The sequence below is a fragment of the Lissotriton vulgaris genome, chromosome 9 (assembly GCF_964263255.1).
Source record: "Lissotriton vulgaris chromosome 9, aLisVul1.2, whole genome shotgun sequence".
NCBI classification, from domain to species: domain Eukaryota; kingdom Metazoa; phylum Chordata; class Amphibia; order Caudata; family Salamandridae; genus Lissotriton; species Lissotriton vulgaris.
The window spans coordinates 584,309,241-584,330,163 of NC_141697.1; the positions used below are offsets into that span (position 1 = coordinate 584,309,241).

Below are 20,923 nucleotides of genomic sequence, written 5' to 3' on the forward strand. Positions count from 1 at the left end.
CGTCCTACTTCTGGCCCAGGAACGCACTTGATGGCCCCCTTGGCCAAGAGGGCCGAAACTTCCTCTTGCAGGAGCCGCAAGTGATCCCCCGATATACGGTGGTGTTGCGGTGGCATGGCTTGAGGGGTCGTCTCGAAGGGGAGGGAGTAGCCCCTTCGGATGATCTGCAGCACCCACCTGTCCGAAGTGACAGTGTGCCAGTGAGAGTGGTGATGGCGAACCCTGCCTCCCACTGGCGTCACATGGGCCGAAAAGCACGGACTAGGAGGGTTTAGAGGTGGATGCCGCGGGGGCAGGTGTGGACTGACTCCGCTTGTTCCCCCGACCACCTCCACGGCGGTTTCCACAGCTGCCGCCGCGCTGGATGACAGTTTGCGGCGAGTGGCTGGCGGCACGTGTGGGGGCGCCCCTTCCCTGGCCACAAAAGGAGCGAAAGGCACCCATTTGCTGGCGCGGGGCCGAGAGGCCCAAGGACTTGGCCGTAGCCCTGGAGTCCTTAAAGCGCTCAAGACCGTGGTCTGCCTTGTCGCCAAAGAGGCGACGGCCATCGATCGGCATGTCCATGAGGGTGTTTTGGACGCCTGCCGAAAAATTGGCGGATCTCAGCCAGGCGTGGCGTCGTACCGCCACCGTTGTAGCTATCGCTCTGCCCAGCGAGTCAGTAGTATCCAGTCAACACCTGATTGAATACTTGGCTGCGTCCCGGCCCTCCACAAGGGCTTGGCCGAGTTTGACCCGTACCTCCAACGGGCACTCTGGCAGCACTTCCGCCACTGTCTCCCACAGAGAGTGGGTGTAGCGGCCCAAGAGGCATGCGGTGTTGGAAGACCGCAGTCCCAAACTAAGGGACGAGAAGATCTTCTTGCCATAGTTCTCGTACCTCTTGGATTCCCTGTCCGGCGGGGCCGTCGGGAATGCGGTCTGGGAATTAGAGGCCTGGATGACCAGACTCTCGGGGTGGGGTGGGAGGACAGGAAACATGGGTCGCCCGGAGCCGGGCGGTGGCGTCTGGCCACGTTCCCATCTACAGGCGAACCCGTAGCAGGCCTGGACCAAGTGCCCAAAAGAACGTCTGTCAAGGCCTCATTAAACGGCAGCAGAGGCTCCATGGAGCATGTCTGCGGCTTAAGGACCTCAGTGAGGAGGTTAGTCCTCACGGCCGCGACGGGTAGCTCAAGGCCCAAGGCCTTGGCAGCCCTCTTCAACACCACACCATAGGTAGCTCCCTCCTCCGAAGCCACGGTAGGAGGAGAGACAAATCCAGTGTCTGGAGAGGTGTCCAGGCCACTGGCCTCCCCAAGGTCTCCTGCCCAGTCCATGTTAGACTGGCACTCCCTGGCTAGAGGGTCCTCAGACCCCTCCCAATCCTCCTCATCTCCTGAGATTCCTTATCTCCTGAGATTCAGGGTCGTAATGGTATGAGGTCGGCTCTTAGAAGCTGAAATCTCCAAACGGCGTCGAGATCGGCGTCGTCCCGACGTCGGAACCGAATGAAAGGAGGCATCGGGGACGGAGCCGCCCGAGGACGACGCCAGGGGAGACACCACACGGACCGACGCCGGGGGGGTCGTAAGGTCCACCGGTGACGATCCAGAGCCCGATGGAGGTCCAGCGGCGCCGGGCCCGAAGGCGCCGACGGCGCCGGGCCGCTGATTCCTGCGGCGCCGGGCCCGAGGGCACCGGGGGTGTCGGGATCGTGGGGCCCTGCGGCGTCGGGGCCGAAGCACCCAACGGCATCGGGGTCGAAGCCCCCGACCCACTAGGGCCCCCAGACTGGTTCGCTGGGCCCGAAGGCGCCGCAGAACCCGTCGGAGGAGAAAGGGACCTCATGGCCATGAGGAAACGCTCAATCTCCTCCGGCGTCGCGTTCAGCCCAGGGACCGGAGGGAATGGGGCCAGACGCGGCGCCCGCGACTCCCGAGGAGCCGCGTGGGCGGTGTCACCCGAACACCCGGCCGCATCCCGCGAGCGTTGGGGGAGTCAGAAGAGCAATGATGCCTCTTCGACTTATTGTGTTTCTTACCTGACGACTTGGACCCGGAGGAGTGGTGCCGACTCCCGGAGCTGTTACGGCTCCGTCCCCGCGATCTGTCCCTCGACCTCCTGTGGGACCGGGACCTCACACGGCGCGGGGCCGACTGTCGGAGTTCGAGTCGCCTGCGGGACCGCTCCCGCCTGGCCTTCCTCGAAAGGGCCCGACAGTCGGGGCAGGCCTCGTCATCATGGTCGACGCCCAAACATGTCAGGCACAGGCGGTGGGGATCCGTGACCGACATGGTACGGTCGCACTCGTCGCAATGCTTGAAGCCGGGCATCCCTACAGGCACCGTTGGAGTCGTACAGACTTCGAGATGGATCAAAAGGATCACCAAAACTTAGTCAAAAAGTGACTAGGGAACTGCTCTTTCCAGATCTGCGCTGGCTGGCGCGGAAAAAAGAAGAACTGACGTCAGCACGCGGAGGAGGCGTCTAAGTACTCCGACGACGACATCACGGCGCCCACGACGACGACGACGGACCCGGAGCCACAGACGACGCCTACCGACGGGCAAGGGTACTGCTACGCAAAAGTTTCCGGATCCAGTCTGACGCCTGGGGATATTCTAAGGTAAGGAATCTATCACTAACGTGTCTCTTTCAGATACGAAAAGTTACAATGAAGACTGTAGCCCTGACATATTTACTGTGAAAAGCAGTGTTCAAGTCAACAGGCATAAAATGGTGGATTGCTATTACTTTGTTTTAAAGCTTTCAGAGAGGTATTTTGTTGTCTGGAATCTCACATATTACATTGGTGTTGGTTACCTCTAGATAACAAACCATGAGGATAGATTTGCATTATGATACTCCTTTCTAGGCCCTCTTATGAGTGATAGTATTTTGCTTTGCTACCTGTAAATCTGTACATATTTGTAATGTAATTTTATGACGGTATGCCTGGTGGTTGCCCTGTGTGAAAGCTTATGATTTGAGTTTTTGTACATTGCTTAAATACCCAGGAACAGGGAATGCCAGCGTTAGCCCGTAGGACAGTATAATCATCTGCACTGCTGAGAAGACCTTTCAATAAAAAAGATAGATTTTCAGCGACTTACAGAATTTGAGTAGTCCATATTGATTCCCACAGGTAGGACACTCCAGACTTTGGTAGTGCCAAAGAAAAAGGCATTCATGCCTATTCAAGAGCTGCTGAATTTGAATATGAGAACAAGGCGAGGTGTGAGGAACTTGCCCAGAGATTCCTCGATCTTTAGCTAGAAAAGGGAAGATATGTAGTTTTTAGTAGGAAAGGCTGTGGAGAACCTTATTACAGAAGCATAGAGTCTTAAAAACAGGCAACACTTCCAAACGGGTAACCAGTGAAGACTATTCAAATGGGAGGAGATGTACATCCATTTATTCAGGCCTAGAATGAATAGACGGTTTTTGAGCAGATATTAAGGCAGACCTACAAAAAGTGAATTACAATGGTCTAGCCTAGATTTTTGAAGGGGGTGGACTAACTTTTTCCTCCTTGTCGAGCAGAGAAGCAGAAGAAGGGTTTTCCTGATTACTCTCAAACAAATAGATTGAAAGAAGTTTATCTATTTGTGCCTCAAAAGTCAAACGCTAATCAAATTGAATGGCTAACTTACATGCCAAGGCGGCAAAAACAGGGGGAGAGCCAAGTTTTAGGACTCAAACTCCAGGACCAAATTTAGGGATTTCCAAAAATAATTAACTATATTTTGTCGGAGTTTAATCTGAGGGCACTAGAGTCCATCTAGTGGGCTACTGAGCAGTGACATTGTCTGAATTGGCTTGGTAGCCTGGCTTTAATTGCGGGTTTATATAGCGCTAGGAATCGACTCCCGGAGGAGTATCTCCACGCTTCGACCGCTGGGGAACCCGTCCTGGCTCACCCTGAGAGATGGTCCCTAATGGGTATCTCTAAGGTGCGACCAAGCATCCCCGGCGGTCTGGGGGGGCCGTTGTGAAGATGAGGCAAGCTAGTGCCCAGAGTTGCCGAGTGTGGTCCCTGACTAGAGTAGGCACCGAGGTGAGAATTATCGAGCCCGCTGACCCTGGTCCACGACCCTGCCGCGTCGGGAATCGAACCCTGGTCCCGGGCCGTCCTCTGCTTACGGGTCTGCCACCTCTAACCAGTGAGCCACACCACTCCAGCTGGGTGATATCAGCGTAGCTAAGAAACCTAAGTCCATGGGACACAATGTACTCAGCAAGGATGTGAGGTACATATTAAACAGTGTGGGGCGCAGGGAGGAACCTTGTGGGATCACTCTTATGTACAGAAGTGTGGCTCACTGGTTAGAAGCGGCAGACCCTGAAGCAGAAGTCGGCCCGGGACCAGGGTTCAATTCCCGACGCGGCAGGGTCTTGGGTCAATGTCCGCTGACTCGATAATTCTCGCCTAGGTGCCTACGCTAACCATGGGTCTCACTCTGCAACTCTGGGCAATAGCTTGCTTAATCTCCACAACGGCCCCAGCAGCGCCGGGGATGCCTGGTTTCACCTTGGGGGTGCCCTCTCACAGGGAAAGCCAGGACGGATTCCCCAGCGGTATACAGCGCCAGGACACCTCGTAACGAGGTAACAGTGCGCTTTACAAGTATACATACATTACATCTTCTTAAATGTGGGGCAAAAAGAGTCAGGAGTGACAGCTTTAGTGCAGTCTTCAAGAAATGAAGCAAGTCATGCACCTTTGATGCCAATATCCCCAGCGATGATGTAGAAGAATGTCATGGGATAATATATCAAACACGGCAGACAAATACAGAAGGATGAGAGCAGCTGCCCCCAGAATTCAGCATCATTCTAATATTAATCCATGCCGTGATTGAACAGTCTCTATACTAAGGTTGGAGTGACACCTTAGGCTTGATAGAGTAAACCTGAGTTAGTTACGGTGACAAGCCAATGATAACGGGTATAGGCCTGATTGGTTCACTGGGCTTTCCGATGTCATAAGTCTAATCTGTTTATTATAAAAAGTTATGATTATAGTAGTAGCCTTGACTATTTTATAACAAAAGGAATTTGTTAAAGCTGTTATCTCACTGAGTTACAGTCTGAGGCCCAAAAAGCTTTTATATGAAAACTCACAAACTGTATGTATGCTGATTTCCAGTTTATGGACACTTGAGTAGGCGTGTGTTGGTTATGGTGTAGACCAGAGGTCTTCAAAGAGGTAGGGAGGTCCCTGCAGTGTGGTATGAATTGATCATAGGGTTGACCATGCACAGGCCAAGAGGAGAATAATGCTAAAAATGTTGCTGTTTTTTCAGTGAAAAAGAGAGTGTAGTCAGTCACTCTACAATGGGACATCATAACATCTTGTGTCACTCGTCCTGGCTGGGACTGGTGGCAAAAAGGGTGGGGGCTTCATAGAGCCCTGAAGTACCTTCCCCTATTTCTGATAATGGATCACATTGGGGATACTTTTACACTTTAGGGAAACCAGGCTACACAAAGCATGTAGAAATGATGTATTTGGTTGCATCTTAAATGGATAAATCAGAGTAGCTGCAATGTTTGAACTAATAAATATATTTAGAGCTACCAATATAATATAATAATTGTGAAATAATACTGTCATTCTGGGGGGCCTCGATGATTTTTCCCCAAGAGGGGGGACGCAGCATTAATAAGATTGAAGACCACTCCTATTGACCTTATTGGGTCATTGGGAAATGATATCAGATTCCACAGAATGAATCTGCTTATTCTGAAAGGTTTTGATAAAGCCAGTGAGCTTGAATTACTTATTGTGAAAAGGATGTGTTACTAGAAATAGGCTTTTAAGGGTGAATTGATATTATACTATGTTAATGCCTAGAGGCAGGTATTGTGCTGCATATAATCTCACAGGTGACCAAATAAGACTGTCTTCATACTATGTCTGACATACTATGAAACCCATAGATTACAGGAAATGGCCTTTTAAGTGTGGATTGGTATTGCACCGAATTAAAGCCTAAAGGTATATATGTTTTAATAACATGAAGTTTTCACTGATTTCCTCTGTAGGCTAGAATGCTGGTGTTGAGTACCCCCTTTAACAAACCCTCTTTAAGTTGATTCACCCAGAGGTGTTTCATATGTTTAAAAAGCTGAGCTTTTGCCATCATAACATTAAAACTGCCTACATCATTTACAAGACCTTCGTTACAGAAGTGACAGGGTGGTCTTTATAAACGGGACTGAAAAACACAGTCAAAAGAAAATTGTAATGTGCCAGATCCTCACCATGCTAAAAGAAAAACAGCATGGCACACAGACTCTGAGCCAGAAGGACGCTGTCAATACAAAGACATTACAAATCTCAAACTCGGTTTGATAGCCTACCCTAGCAGACTGCAGCAGCACACGCAGGTTTGAAGGAAACTGATGAATTAGTAGTATTACAATTATTCATGTCTTCCACAGTCAGTGACAGCAAGATTTTGATATAACAGCATCTTATGAGCGGTCAATGAGAAAACTTCCTTTTAAAACCGCAATCCAAGAGTAAACACAATTTCAAACACGATTACAGGACACATTGCTCTTTAATGTTCTATTGCTACTAAATATTCCATCAAAACCTACATTGCAGGAAAATAGAAAGTCATTAGAAGTAAGAACTAATCCTTTACTAATGAGTCATTGCCCCAAAACATAAAGAAGTACATTGCTTCTCCGATGTGAACACTGTTTCCACGAAAAAACATTAATAACAACAAGTAAACGCCCTCTGACACTTGATGCGATGAACACGAGCAAAAAGAGTATGGAGCTTGAGGATGAATGACTGAAGAAGAAGGACTGAGAATGTTAAGTTGCTGTTCTTGAGGGGATCTGCCACAGGATATCTATCAGTGGACAGATCTAAAGAGATCACTTGTGTGTCAGGGAGTAGTTGTTGATCAATAAAAAGCCAGCAAGGATCAACTGCAGCAGTCTATCAATCATTTTTAGGTCTCGGCCTGCGTAGGCTGCGCTTGCGCAGTCTCGCTGGTGAGATTTTGCGCCTTAGAGTTGGGGGCTTAAACCCGCCCCTCTTCTCCATTGGCTGGTTTTCCTAAACGGAGGCCAGCCATTGGAGGAGAGGGGCATCACTCCGTTTCTTTCTTTACTCTTCCCATTAGCTCGAATTTTACATTCCAGCCAATGGGAAGAGGAGAGAACGAAAAACACGCCCCTCAATCCCGAAAATGACAGTGGTTTCTCCGAGGCATTTCTGCTTTGCCTCGGAGAAACATGGTGGTGTGCATGGCGTTGTCCGACCGGCCGCGCAACAGACAGAGACTCCCCTACCCCTTGAGCCGGTAAGTTTTCTTGCCTCTGTTCCCTGCCTGCGCTTGTCTTTTCTTGCCTCTGTTCCTTGCCTGCGCTTGTCTTTTCTTGTTTTTTAAAGCTGCCGTGTTTGCTGTGTTTGTGTGGGCTGGTGTCTGACGGAGACGGAGAGTGTGGGAGAGGCGTGGGCAGAGGCGGGTTCTGGCGAAGTTTTGCAAGCCCAGCTTTCAGTGGCAGCAGCGGCACACGGAGCTGTCTTCTCCCCGGCTCGGACTGCCCCTGACTTGGATTTACCACTGCGACCGTCTGGAGGGAAGGCGGCGAGGACTCTCACAGCACGGCCGGAGCCAAGGGAATGAGGGCGACACGGGGCTGGCTGATGCCCGCTTTACACACGCTGTGCCTGGTGGGGCTGGCGGCGGCTGCCCAGGAGCTGCTCCCACGCCTCACCTTCCAGTACGGTAAGCCGGCTGCTTTGTGCCAGTGTTTGTATTCATGAGCGGGCTGAGGGGAGTTTGCGGGGTTGGGGGTCATTTTAGTGTCCGCTTGCAAAAGCAGGGCGCCTATGAAATGTAGTGTTCGTCATGCATCCTGTCACTGTTGTGCTATTTTGTGGAATTCGAAAGCTTCTGTAATGGGATAACTCAGTGTGTTGATGGCACTGACTGCTCTGCAAATTTACGCATGTCCTGAACATTACTAGTCCGTTCATTCTCTGTTTGCGGATAAATAAGTCCCAGTACACTAGAAGGAAGCCACGGGGCTCTGCAGCTAGTTCTGTACTATCTGTCAGAGTGTGCAAGGTCTCTGGCATGAGGGCCACTTTAAAAGATGTCTAAAGCCATCATCCTGGCATTTGATGTCTTTCTCCCAAGCAGATGTTTGTTCTCTGATGATAAAACGCATGTACCCAGGGGCATCGCTGACGCTTGCACTGTTCCCTCATTGTGCTTGCTTTACTGCCCCCTGTTTCCTCGTTGTGCTTGCTTTCCTGCCCCCTGTTCCCTCGTTGTGCTTGCTTTCCTGCCCCCTGTTCCCTCGTTGTGCTTGCTTTTCTGTTCCCTCGTGCTTGCTTTCCTGCCCCCTCGTTGTGCTTGCTTTCCTGCCCCCTGTTCCCTCGTTGTGCTTGCTTTCCTGTTCCCTAGTTGTGCTTGCTTTCCTGCCCCCTGTTCCCTCGTTGTGCTTGCTTTTCTGTTCCCTCGTTGTGCTTGCTTTCCTGCACCATGTTCCCTCGTTGTGCTTGCTTTTCTGTTCCCTCGTTGTGCTTGCTTTTCTGCCCCCTGTTCCCTCGCTGTGCTTGCTTTCCTGCCCCCTGTTCCCTAGTTGTGCTAGCTTTCCTGCCCACTGTTCCCTCGTTGTGAGCGTTTTTTCTGGCCTCTGTTCCCTCGTTGTGAGCGTTTTTTCTGGCCTCTGTTCCCTGTGTGTGGCTGTGTGTGTGTGGGGGGGGCTCTCCCTGTGTGTGTGTGGGGCTCTCTCTATATGTGTGGGGCTCTCTCTCTCTCTGTGTGGGGCTCTGTGTGTGTGTGTGGGGGGCTCTGTGTGTGTGGGGGGGGGCTCTGTGTGTGTGGGGCTCTCTGTGTGTATGTGGGGCTCTGTGTGTGTGTGGGGCTCTGTGTGTGTGTGGGGCTCTGTGTGTGTGTGGGGCTCTGTGTGTGTATGGGGCTCTGTGTGTGTATGGGGCTCTGTGTGTGTATGGGTATCTGTGTGTGTATGGGGGGCTCTGTGTGTGGGGGGGGGGCTCTGTGTGTGGGGGGGCTCTGTGTGTGGGGCTCTGTGTGTGTGTGGGGCTCTGTGTGTGTGTGTGTGGCTCTGTGTGTGTGTGTGGCTATGTGTGTGTGTGGCTCTGTGTGGGTAGCTTTTTTTGTAGGTGGCTCTATGTGTGGGTGGATGTGTGTGGGGGTGGCTCTGTGTGTGTGTAGGTGGCTCTGTGTGGGTGGCTCTGTGTGTGTGTGGGTGGCTCTATGTGAATGACTTTGTGTGGGTGGCTCTGTATGTGTGTGTGGGTGGCTTTGTGTGTGTGGCTCTGTGTGGGTGCAAATGCAATCGGTCTCACATTTGCGAGAGATTAAGCTATTGGCATTGTAAATGCCAATTCCATTTATTTATGTTTTAAAAATAAAAATAATGTCATGAGCAATGCCAATAGCTCTAACTTTAACAATGCCGAGACCATTGCATTGTAAATGCTTGTTAAATTAAATAAGTCTCTTGTTAACATTTCCTTTATCCTTCATCTCAAGTGGCGAAATATGTCTCCGTGATTAAAACAGCTGACAGAAACGGTCCTTCCCATCTCCTTCAATTTGTGTTATTAGTTTAACTTTGTTATATATATATTTTAAGTGAGCAACTATGCTGGTGAGGAATACCGTCATCCCAATTCCTCCCACATAAATTAGAGTTTTTCCACAAAACATGCCAGCAGGAGACCTTGACAAACTCCTGGCATGGGTTATAAAAAAGTCCTTCTCTGGCATGGGGAGAGCTGACATTTTATTTTATTTTTTGGGAGTTTTATATAGCGCAAACTCAACTTTTTTCATTTTTTATTGCACGTCCATGTCACAAAAATAGAAATAAGAAATAAAAGAAAACATGCTCCCGCTTAAAAAATGCAGCTGTATGCCTACAATAAAAAATATAAAAATATAATCATTGCATACATTTTCAGTTTAATATTTATTGTTGATTAATTAGAATCTTAGAGTAAAGAGGAAAGAAAGAAAAATAAGAAAATTACCCAAAATAGAATCTCAGACTTTACAGAAAATATACATGATACTGCTTTAGATTCGCTGCAAATACCGCTAAGTAGAACAGAATTCTGTGTCGGGAACGAAGGCAAGGGATATGACATATAACTTCGCTTTATTTCCAATAGAAGTGCAGGCAGCAACAAACAATACTACATTTGATAATAACCAGAGGGAAAATAATAATCCAATCATCAACCAATCAGTGCCTGTTACTCCTGACGACAATCCAAGAACTCATCAACATCATCCTCCTTTCTTCACTGCTCAAGCAGAAGAAAAACGTCTTTCTTTTCCACTGTACATGTCTGTATATTATTATGCTTAAATTAATTGACTGAATGAATGAATGAATGAATGAAAGGAGTCTTTTACCGCACAACTTAGCCCAAGGGCATCAAGACGCCAAGCAGGTCATCCAATCTGTAATCCGCTAATGTATGCTATTACAGGTATGCTTCAGAGAAGAGCCAGGTTTTTAATGCTTTGCGAAACAGAGCAAGCGAAGATTGAGCTGAAAGTTCGGGGGGGGCGAGTTCCATAACCTGGGTGCAACCGAGGAGAAAGCTCTACCTCCCCATGTCACTCTTACAAACCTGGGAACCACAAGGAGATTTTTGTTAGAGGAACGAAGAGCTCGACTGGGGGAGTAGGAGTGAACAAGCGACCTAATCCCCTCTGGGCCGGTGTCATGAAAAGCCCCATGGGCAAGACAAAGAATCTTGAAAGAGATCCTGGACTGAATGGGAAGCCAGTGTAGATTTCTTCTGGCTGAAGAGGCCGAGGCAAGCCTGGGGAGATTAAGTACCATCTTCGCCACCGCATTCTGGACCATTTGCAAACGATGGATGAAGCTCTTATTTATACCCACATAAAGGGCGTTGCAGTAGTCTAGTCTTGAGGAAACTAATGCCACAGTGGCTTGTTTCTGTGCTTCGGGGGAAAGATAGTGAGCAATCTTTCTAAGAACCCTGATGATGCTGCAGCAGGTGGAAACAGTCCTGCTGACCTGGCGGTCAAAGGAGAGCGTGGTGTCCATTAGCACCCCTAGGTTCCTAGCAAACTGGCGGGGAGGGGGACAATCCCCAAGTGAGAGCGGTCACCAGTCATTTGACCAGATATCCTGATTGCCCCTGAAAATCAACACCCCTGTTTTCTCCCCATTTAGCTTCAGGAAGTTCATTATCATCCATTGACACACCGCCTCCATACAATTCCTGAAATTCAGGGCAGAATCCCTCACAGGCTGCGTGAGAGGGACCATTTTTTGGGTGTCATCAGCGTTGACAACACCTCCAGCCCAAAAGATCTAACTACCCTGGCAAGTGGGGCCACATAGATGTTAAACAATGTGGGGTTTAATGAGGAGCAATCCACAATGCACAGGCTTAGGGGAAGATAGAAACTGGCCCAACTTCACTCTTTGTTCCCTTTGATTAAGAAAGGAAACCAAAAAGCTCAGAGTGGGGCCACCGACTCCTATCTCCCTGAGGCGAGCAACCAGAATAGATGGAGACAGGGTATCAAAGGCCGCCGTAAGGTCAAGCAGGACCAGTAGGGTAGTATAGCCCTTACCGACCTGGGAGCGGATGTTATTGACAACTACAGTAAGGGCGGATTCGGTGCTATGAGATCTCCTAAAGCCATGATGGGAGACATCCAGAAGGACAGAGTCATCAAGAAAAGTGCTAAGGTGCCGATTAAGGTGAGATTCTAACATTTTTGCAGGGGCGGGGCGAAGTGAAATAGGGTGGAAGTTTTTCAGAACCCCTGGATCCAAGGTGGACTTCTTTAGAAGAGGTTTAATGACAGCCATCTTCCATGGGAGGGGAAAGACTCCCTCCAAAATCGCAGAATTCATGACCTCCATAAGGGGGGGAATAACCACTTCCCGACAGGCCTTCAAGACCTTGAGCGGGCAAGGGTCTAAGGGGGAACCGGATTTGGTGTTATCAAGAAGCTGATTAGTCCGTTCAAGGGTAAGGAGGGGGAAGTACAGGAAACTAGGAGAAGGTCCATATGGTCGACACCACACTGTAGGAAGGGCAGAAGTAGTAGGAAGTCCCCGCTCAAGATTCAGGGATTCGAGGGTGTCGTAGATATCCACGATTTTTAAATGAAAAAAGGCCGAAATGTTATCACGTAAAACCTGGGTTTCCACTATGGGGTCAGCTGACTGAGGGGAGGAAAGGGAATCTATGATCTTAAAAAGGTCTTTAGGAGATTTGAGAGAAGCAGTCATTTTGACAAAGTGAGCCCTCTTTTCCTCCATGATGGCTAGCTTATATTCTTTTAGGAGAAGTTTGTGTTGTTCCTTCTCCAAGGGATCCAGCCGAGCCCGCCAGAACCTCTCCTGTTTACGGCACTCTTGCCTCAGCAACCTGAGTCTGTCCGAAAACCAGGGGGCCGAGGGGCTCTTTCTTGCAGAGTAGTGCTGTTTAGGGGGGGGCAAGAAGTCCAAAGCCCCAGAGATGGTACTTGTAAATTCGAGAGCAGCAGAGTTAACATTCTGTATTTCAGCGGATCTCAGTTTATTCAGAAAAGGAAAGAGAGCTTTGTTGTTAATAGCTTTAAGGTTCCTTCTGAGTTCCCATTTCCTAGCACCCGGAGAGGGAGAGGCTGCTTGCTGATATGACAATTCTAAAGGGACAGCCAGATTGTCGGACCAGGCCAGTGGGATCGGAGGTCCTGCCTTCAGTCTAGGATCGTTGGTGAAGACTCCATCAAGGGTGTGGCCAGCCAGGTGGGTGGGGCCTACCACCAGCTGTGTCAAGCCACAGGAATCCAGAGTTTCCAACAGTGTGAGGGTATATCTAGAGCCCATATTTTCCAGATGGAAGTTAAAATCTCCCAGAAGAGTAATATTGGGCCTCTCAATAAATGGCTTTAACACCTTGATCACATCCTGGCTAAAGGTGGATCTGGGGCCCGGCGGCCTGTAAAAGAGGAGGCCAGAAAAAGAGACGGAGGGAGTAGAAAGTACATAGCCTGAAAGGAGTTTGATAGAATAGAAAGAGATTCAGTCCGACAAATAGAGGAATCTTTATGTAGTATTCCTATCCCACCTCCTCGGCGGCCAGTTCTATCCATCCTTGTCAGGGCATACCCAGTGGGAATTGCATCTACCAAGTCAGGTCCTGAGGCATCGGATGCCCAGGTCTCAGTAATAAACACCCAAGTAGACTTTCTAGGTGAAACATTAATAAGAAAACCCTCTTCAGTGACCGTATTGGGGGAAGGCTTAGATACATCAGTGGTCGACTGTGCCTTCAGGGGATTCGCCTTTCCAGTACACCTACGTTGACATCCGCAACTAAGCCTCTCTGAGTATGTCTCAGGGAGAATAGTGTGATGACAGGGCTTATTTAGGGGTTTCAGTACCAGCAGGGATTGTCTGGAATAGTAGACACTAACTTGTAAGCAAGCGGGGGATAAAACATTTTCCCTGGTCCCTGGCGCGAACTCAGTGCAGACGGGCGCAGATGGGCTTGACTTTGGCGGGACTTTGGCGCGCGCCCGCTGTGCGCGTAAGAGATCATGAGGTCTAAAGCGGGAAAACCCGTGGTGGACCGGGGCGCTGGCAGAAAGTGGCGTAGTGCAGCGAGCCTTACAGCAAGGTAAGTACCAACACAAGTATTGTACAATTGGGCAAAGTTTAAAAACACAAGTTAAAACGGAGCATAGTAATCATGCACACAGTGGAATTACAGACTGCTGTTGCTATTTTATGCTGTATTGCGGTAAAATGAAGCACTCATGGATATGTGGCATGAGTGTATTTGATTTATTAAACTTTTCCTCCCACAGTGTCCCGACAACAGCGGGCACCCGCCTAGGCTGGGATGGGATTCGCCAGCTCTTAGAGGGAAGCAGAGAAAATTAAATTTACTGTGCGGTTCCATGCTCTGATAGGTGGGGGATGTCTCCTTCCGCGCTGATCCTGCGGCTCTCAGAGCATAGCAGGAGGATGTTTTCTCTAAGGGGATCTTCCCCGTGGATCAGAGCTACCACTGTATCAGTAGGATCGCCGCACGATTGGCTCTCTTTCTTTGGGCCACAGCACAGGTTTAAATCCTTTCAATTTTCAGGGAGAGGGGCCTCGAGACATTTACCTTCCCATTTACTAGTAGAAACTCTTATTCCTGCACATAACTAGTTTAAGTACCTGGCAGTGATTCACAGAGGTAAGCAAGTAGGCGTTAGTTGCTTCTGGAAAGTATGCAAGGAAGGGGCGAAAACTCCATGGTGGAGGAGGGGAAAGAGTACATCTTGTGGTATGAAAGTTTTTCGGAGATGGTAGATGCCTCAATAAGAGAGCCTTGAGCACTGCCCCGAGACAAATGGGAAAGCACCCTCTATCCATGTATTACAGCCATCCTGAGCCGCTCCATGGGAGGGATGATGGAGATTCCCCTGGCGGAACCCTGGGGGCCTCTGGGAGAGACTACAACCAAGACTAAATCCAAAGGCAAGAGGGAACATTCCTCTGAGCTGGATGTTTTTGAACGACTTAGACAATTCCGAATGATCAAATAGGAAAAGTAGGCACCAGCCTATGGGCCCCACTCCTTTTAGGGGTCCCGCGACAATGTATCAAAATAATATTGATTTGATCTTGAAAGAACATTACAATCAAGCTTTCCTGCATATTGTTTCCAAAAGACAGAAAAAAATTAATCAACTCAAAGAAAACATCTTTACATTAAAGTCTATATAGAGAAATACTGTATTAATGTAATGTAGCCAATGGCGGCAAGGCAGAGATTCTATGATGTCCAGCAACCAAACTCCCAATCCCACTTCTGCCTAACTTTTGGCCTATACCATCTGATAAGCCTGTGGTATTCTCCGAGACAGTCCGGAACATGGGTGTAATATTTGATAAGAAGCTTAGTCTAGAAGCCCACATGAATAAGATGGCTGGAATCTGCTTCTACCTAATCAGAGTGCTACGCAAGATTCTCCCAACGCTCCCAACTTCATCCAGAGTGCTAGTGGCACGAAGTGTAACCCTAAGCCGATTGCATTACTGTAATGCCCTGTTACTAGGTGCACCAAAGTATCTAATTAAGAGACTACAGAGTCCAAACGGTGGCAGCTAAGCTGGCCCTAAACAGACCAAGAAGGTCTTCTGCTTCTCAGTCTCTGAAGGAACTACACTGGCTCCCATTAACCTCATGTAAATAACAAGGACCCCCTGTTCAAATACTGAATGTGTAATACAGGGAAATAAACAGTGTGTGAAAAGTTAAACATTTGATATTACAGTTAGGGAACCAAACCGTATGTAAAGCACAACAAATAATTAAAAAGTACAACAAGTACAGTGGCGGAAATGTATACATACATTTTCCGCCACTGTTTTATTATGTATAAATTGGTTTAAATTTGTTTAATACAAGTTTTGTATGTATGACTGTTAATTTTTTTATAATTAATTAGTGCATATGATTTTGCACTGAGTCTCTTTTTTAATATAAATATGTACATTTAGAAATAAACTCAACCTTGTACTTTTTAATTAGTTGTTGTACTTTTTAATTATTTGTTGTGCTTTACATACGGTTTGGTTCCCTAACTGTAATATCAAATGTTTAACTTTTCACACACTCCCATTAACCTCATCCATGCGACCTAAATTCCCCTCCGGTGCTGAGCCCTTATCAAAACGGGCGTGGTCATGACGGAACGGTTCCGTCATGAGCACAGCTCAACCGATGCTCATGACGGAACCGTTCCGTCATGAGCATCGAAGGGGTTAATAGCGAGAATAAGGTTTAAGTCGCTCTGTATTATCTTTAAGGCTCTTCATTGCTCTGGACCAGCTCCCCTACAAAACAGAATAAACCGGCATGTTCGCAAAAGAAATCTTTTCTCATCTTCAGTCAACATGAGGAGGAACCTTTACGATTGAGGTAGTTCGATTATGGACTGTACTCCCAATAGTCTTGAGAATATCAGGTGAGCTAATTCAGTTTAGGGAAGGATTAAAAACATAGCTTTTCCCAAAATATTAGAGCATGGCTAAAACGCTATACTAGCCAATCAGCTGCAGACCTTGGACACACTTTCATGACACCAGGGGCCCGATGTAGGTAAGTTCATTTTACCACTTCTTAAATACCGAATCATACCGATTCGGTATTTAAGAAGTGGTAAAATGGAGGGGGGGGGATGTAGGTATTTCAGATTCGGTAAATACCGAATCGTTAAGATTCGGTATTTACCGATTCTGTAAATACCGAATCGGTAAAGCCCATTGATTCCTATGGGCATTGAAGCCCATAGGAATCAATGGTCATTACCGAATCGGTATTTACTGATTCGGTAAATACCGATTTTTGCAAGGGTGCAGGGGGTGTCACTTTGACACCCTCTAGCACCCTGAATTCAGGCACGTGTGCCATGTGGCACACAGACATGCCCTAAGGCCATGTCTGTCTGTCACATGGCACTGGTGTGCATGCACACATGTGCATGCACACCTGGATTCGGTATTTTACCACCCAATTGGATTGGGTGGTAAAATACCGAATCGGTAAGGCCTGTGGGACTCAGAAGAGTCCCACCTACAACTCCAATTTACCGAATCGGTACAAATATCGATTCGGTATTTTACCGATTCGGTAAATTTACCGATTCAGTATATTTACTGAATCTGTAAAATAGGTCTCCTACATCAGGAATGACCATTTACCGGTCGGTAACGGCCGAAATCGGCCGTTACCGGTCGGTAAATTGACACCTACATCGGGCCCCATATGCTTAAAAATGCATAATATAGTGCCAGGATACCCGTTGTGTGGCAGTGCACTTAATAAATGTCTTAAATAAATAAATCAATTAACAACTTAAAGTACATGAACCAGAGACATCAGACACACATAACAGTTTGTCTCTTAAAAGCTCAACTTCTGGTATCTGTCAGTTTGTAAACAAATCCTGTGCAATGGGTATTAGGAGATAATTTGCAAGTGGGCCCCCGATCTTTCGACTGCCTTGGGGCCTCCACAGAGTTTAATATGGCACTGGACTTAGACAAGCCATTAAGGTTTGATCCAAATTGACCAATCCCATAACTCGGGCTCAGACAGTCAGCTTTCTGGACATTCCGGCAGTTCAACTGTACCTAACCATGAGCCTAGCTCGGATAACATTCCCACCCTAGATGACGGGACAGGTGATGATGACTCTCAAGGAAACTCTGATGGAGATTCGATGGAGGCAGGTCTTGGCGGCCAAGTCTCGAAAGAAAATGCCGCAAGTAAGCTGGGAACCAGTGTGACAGGACACCTTTGAGTATGCTCGATCCAATGGATACTCACCACCCATGGTCCTCACAGTGGACCCCGTCGCATAAAGTGTCTTGGTAACTCGACAGCTGTATGCAATAAACCTTAGATAAAGAGGTAAGGATCCATCTATGGGTGGAATGTCCCCAGCCCACACTAGATGGCAGGGTTGCAGTAATGCTTGAGATTGATGGATACATGACCACTTTTCTGGCAAAATTTGTTAAGGACCAGAAGAAGGACATTGACAGATTTCAGCACATGTGCTAGAACAAGCTCCCCGAAATTGTGGGACCTCTCACAAAACTTTGGGACATTGCCAAGGAGACCAGAGATCCTGGCTCTCTTATTTCCCTAGAAAGCCTCTTTAGGCTGGGCGTACATGTCTATTATATTCTTGGTCAACATGAATGGCACTATATCTATGGAACAGCATTGGTCACTCCTAATAAAAGAGGACCCGAACTGGGCGACCTTACCTTCTAAGAGGCTGGTCCAGTGGTTCAAGGGGACCTGTTAGTTGAGTCTTTCCTCAAAGAATTGGGAAAATCCATTTCCACTTTTGCCTCCCTTGATAAAGCCCGGGCTTCAAGTAAAAATATTTTTGGGACAGGTACTTAGAGCACCCGGGAAAAGCAGGGGCCACTCTGCCAACCGCTCCCTTCAGCAAGGCCCCCAATGTGGATTTTAGTCATGGCGTGGCCAGTGGCAAGACCAGTGATGGTTTCTTCCTGTTCAGAGAAAGCAATAGATGTCATGGACCAAGTCGATCCTTCAGGGGAACCTCCAACTCACCAGTTCCTTCTCTGGTAAGTCTAGCTCCTTCTTTCCATTTTAAAATAGGAGGGAGTTTGGTGGAGTGCATGCACAAATCATGGGAAATAACCAGCTACGCTTAGGTTCTCCAAACAATCCAAGGAATTCATTTGGAGTTTTACAGTTCGCCAAGATAGTGGCGGAGACCGAAGCCGATCACCTTCTCAAGGGCAGACTCAAACTTGGTAGATTAGGAGGTTCAGGCAGCCCTGAGGAAAGGCGCAACTACCCCTTCAATGGAACATCATTTTAACCAGATGATAAATCTCAAGGATTTAAATTAATGGTTAATTTTCCACCACTTCAAGATTGAGGGAATTTAACTCCCTCAGGGATATTTTTAATCCCGGGATTGGATGGTACGCGTTGAACTGAAAGACACTTACCAGGCAATTTCCATTTTACCTACCCACCGCAGATTCGTCCAAATCATTTGGAACCAAAGGATCTACATAGTCAGAGCACTGCCATGTGGACTTTTGAAAGCACCATGGTGCTCTATGAAAGTGTTACGACCAGTAGCAAGTGAGATCAGGCTTATAGTCTACCCAGACAACATCATGACCATGGAACATGAGAATGTCTTGCGACTCCATTTGTAGATATTTATTAAACATTTTCAGGATCTGGGATTCATCATAAATATAGAGAAATTAGAACTTAACCAGAGTCTACAGGTTTCTTTTCTGGGAACCATTATAGATTTGATTCAGGTGACAATGAAACTCCAAAACATGGAGGTGGCAGGGATCAGGAAAGAACTCAAACAGCTTTGCTGAGACCGAAGATGTCCTTAAGAAATCCTAAGACAACTTGCACAACTTGTGGGCCTGTTTTGTTTTTCCTCCACTTTCCAAGCAATATTTCCAGGCCCCCTCCATTACAGACCCTTCAACGGCTAAAGAATTCTCACCTTAGGTGAAGCCTCACACATTCAGACCATACCTTCTTGTCAGCCAGGAGATCTGTTAATGGTTGGGGCTGGATCACATGCAGCTGTGGAACAGGAGAGTAAAGTTCAATTTCAGCCTGGATTTGGCGATAGAGTCAGAAGCGAGCCGACTAGCCTGGGTTACCAGGAGCAGAGATTTATCTACTGGAGAAAGGTGGTTAGAGAAGGAACTGAACATGCACAACAACTGCTTGGAGCTTCTAGCGGGTTCCTTTGTGGTAAGATGTAGGACAAAAGACAAGATGCTGCAAACTGCTGAAGATGGACAATATTTCAGCGGTTCACTACATAAACCACTTGGGGGAACAAGGATGTGAGCACTGACGGAACTTGACAAGAGATATTGCACTTCTGCTAAAAGAACCAGGTAACACTAACAGTAAAATACCAACTGAGCCATCAGAATTATTAAGCAAACTGCCAGTCAAGACACTTTCATGGAACCTTCAAAACGCTGATGTGACGATGGGGAGTGTTCACAATAGACAATTGTGCATCCGAATTGGACCAGTAACTTTCACATTATTTCAGCTGGAGGCCAAAGCCAGTGGTAACTGCAACCAATGCGTTCCTTCAAGGCTGGAGAAATGGACAGGGTATGCATTTCCCTCATTCACCATGATTGCAAGGATGATAGCACAGGTATGGATGCAGGAAGTGGATCTAACAGTTATAAAGTCGATCTGGAGATCTTATGTGTGGTTCCCAGTTATGATGGAACTCAGGGATTTTTCCACTGCTAGGTAGAGGAAGGGACCCTCAGACTCATGGCCCGAAGAATAACTGGGAAAGTTGGAAAATCCTGGGGCATTCTCAACGGCTTTGGATTTTACTAAACGAGCCTGTCAAGAGGCACACAGCGGCTTGGCTATGATGGACTAGCTTGTGTGTACAATGGAATTTGGATCCCATGGGTTTTAAGCTTGTTTATATTCCAAATTACCTCTCAGAAATGAGCTGAGCTTACAGTTTGGTAAATACTTTAAGATAAGTTACTTCAGCGGGTTATCTTTCGGTTGAGGGAATGGCTGTAGGATAGCATTCTCTGGTACAGGAACTGTTGACATGTGCAAAGCTTTCTTCTGGAATCCATGTTTTCTGCAGTGTGGAACGTGCACAGAATGCTAAACCTCTTCCTTTCATGGCAAAGTAATGAATGCCTATTGAGGAAGGAGATATCAGGTAAGCTGGTCATGCTGCTTGTCCAGTATCATGTAGCAGTGTCAAACGTTACAGCCCTGGATATTTCAGTAGGAATGTTTACACCACATGGGATAATGTTTGCAATATCTAGAAGGCAAAGACGAGTTATTTCATATCCTGAAATAAACGATTGTCCCAAGCTGTGTGTGGTACAGCGCATCAAGGCTTATGAAGCCATGATGGAAGATGCCAGACCTCCATGAGTTGTTCAGGAAACAGTTTAAGATGTTTCCTCTCCACCTTTTGCTAGATGAGTTTGTTACGTTATGCAAGAAGCAGGCATTGATTTGTCCAAATTTGGGGCCCACTAAACAAGAGGGGCCATAGATCATATATCTTTTCCTTTGTGTGTTCGGCTGGAAGATCTGATGAATGCAGCTCTCTAGTCCTCAGAATCCACATTCAAGCATTTTTACTTCAACCCTGTGGTGGATATGGCTTTGCAGGTGGTGAGCAAGCATTGAGCCGGCATAGTCCTCACCTCTAGTCCTGCCATACATTGCAAAATGTCCTAGATTCCGTGAAGCAAAGTTTTCAATTCTATTAAGGGCAAGGAGACAAGGCCTATCACTTCCAACAGGATCATAATCTGAGGCGTGGATTCTGTTCTACTACCCTCCCGTTCTGGT

At 47.6% G+C, this 20,923-nt stretch overlaps 1 protein-coding gene across 1 annotated transcript in view; it reads right to left on the reverse strand.

The window, feature by feature from the left end:
• DNAJC4 (DnaJ heat shock protein family (Hsp40) member C4) overlaps positions 1-20,923 on the reverse strand; it is a 493,550-nt gene that overhangs the window by 179,670 nt on the left and 292,957 nt on the right. The gene's annotated exons all lie outside the window — the stretch shown is intronic.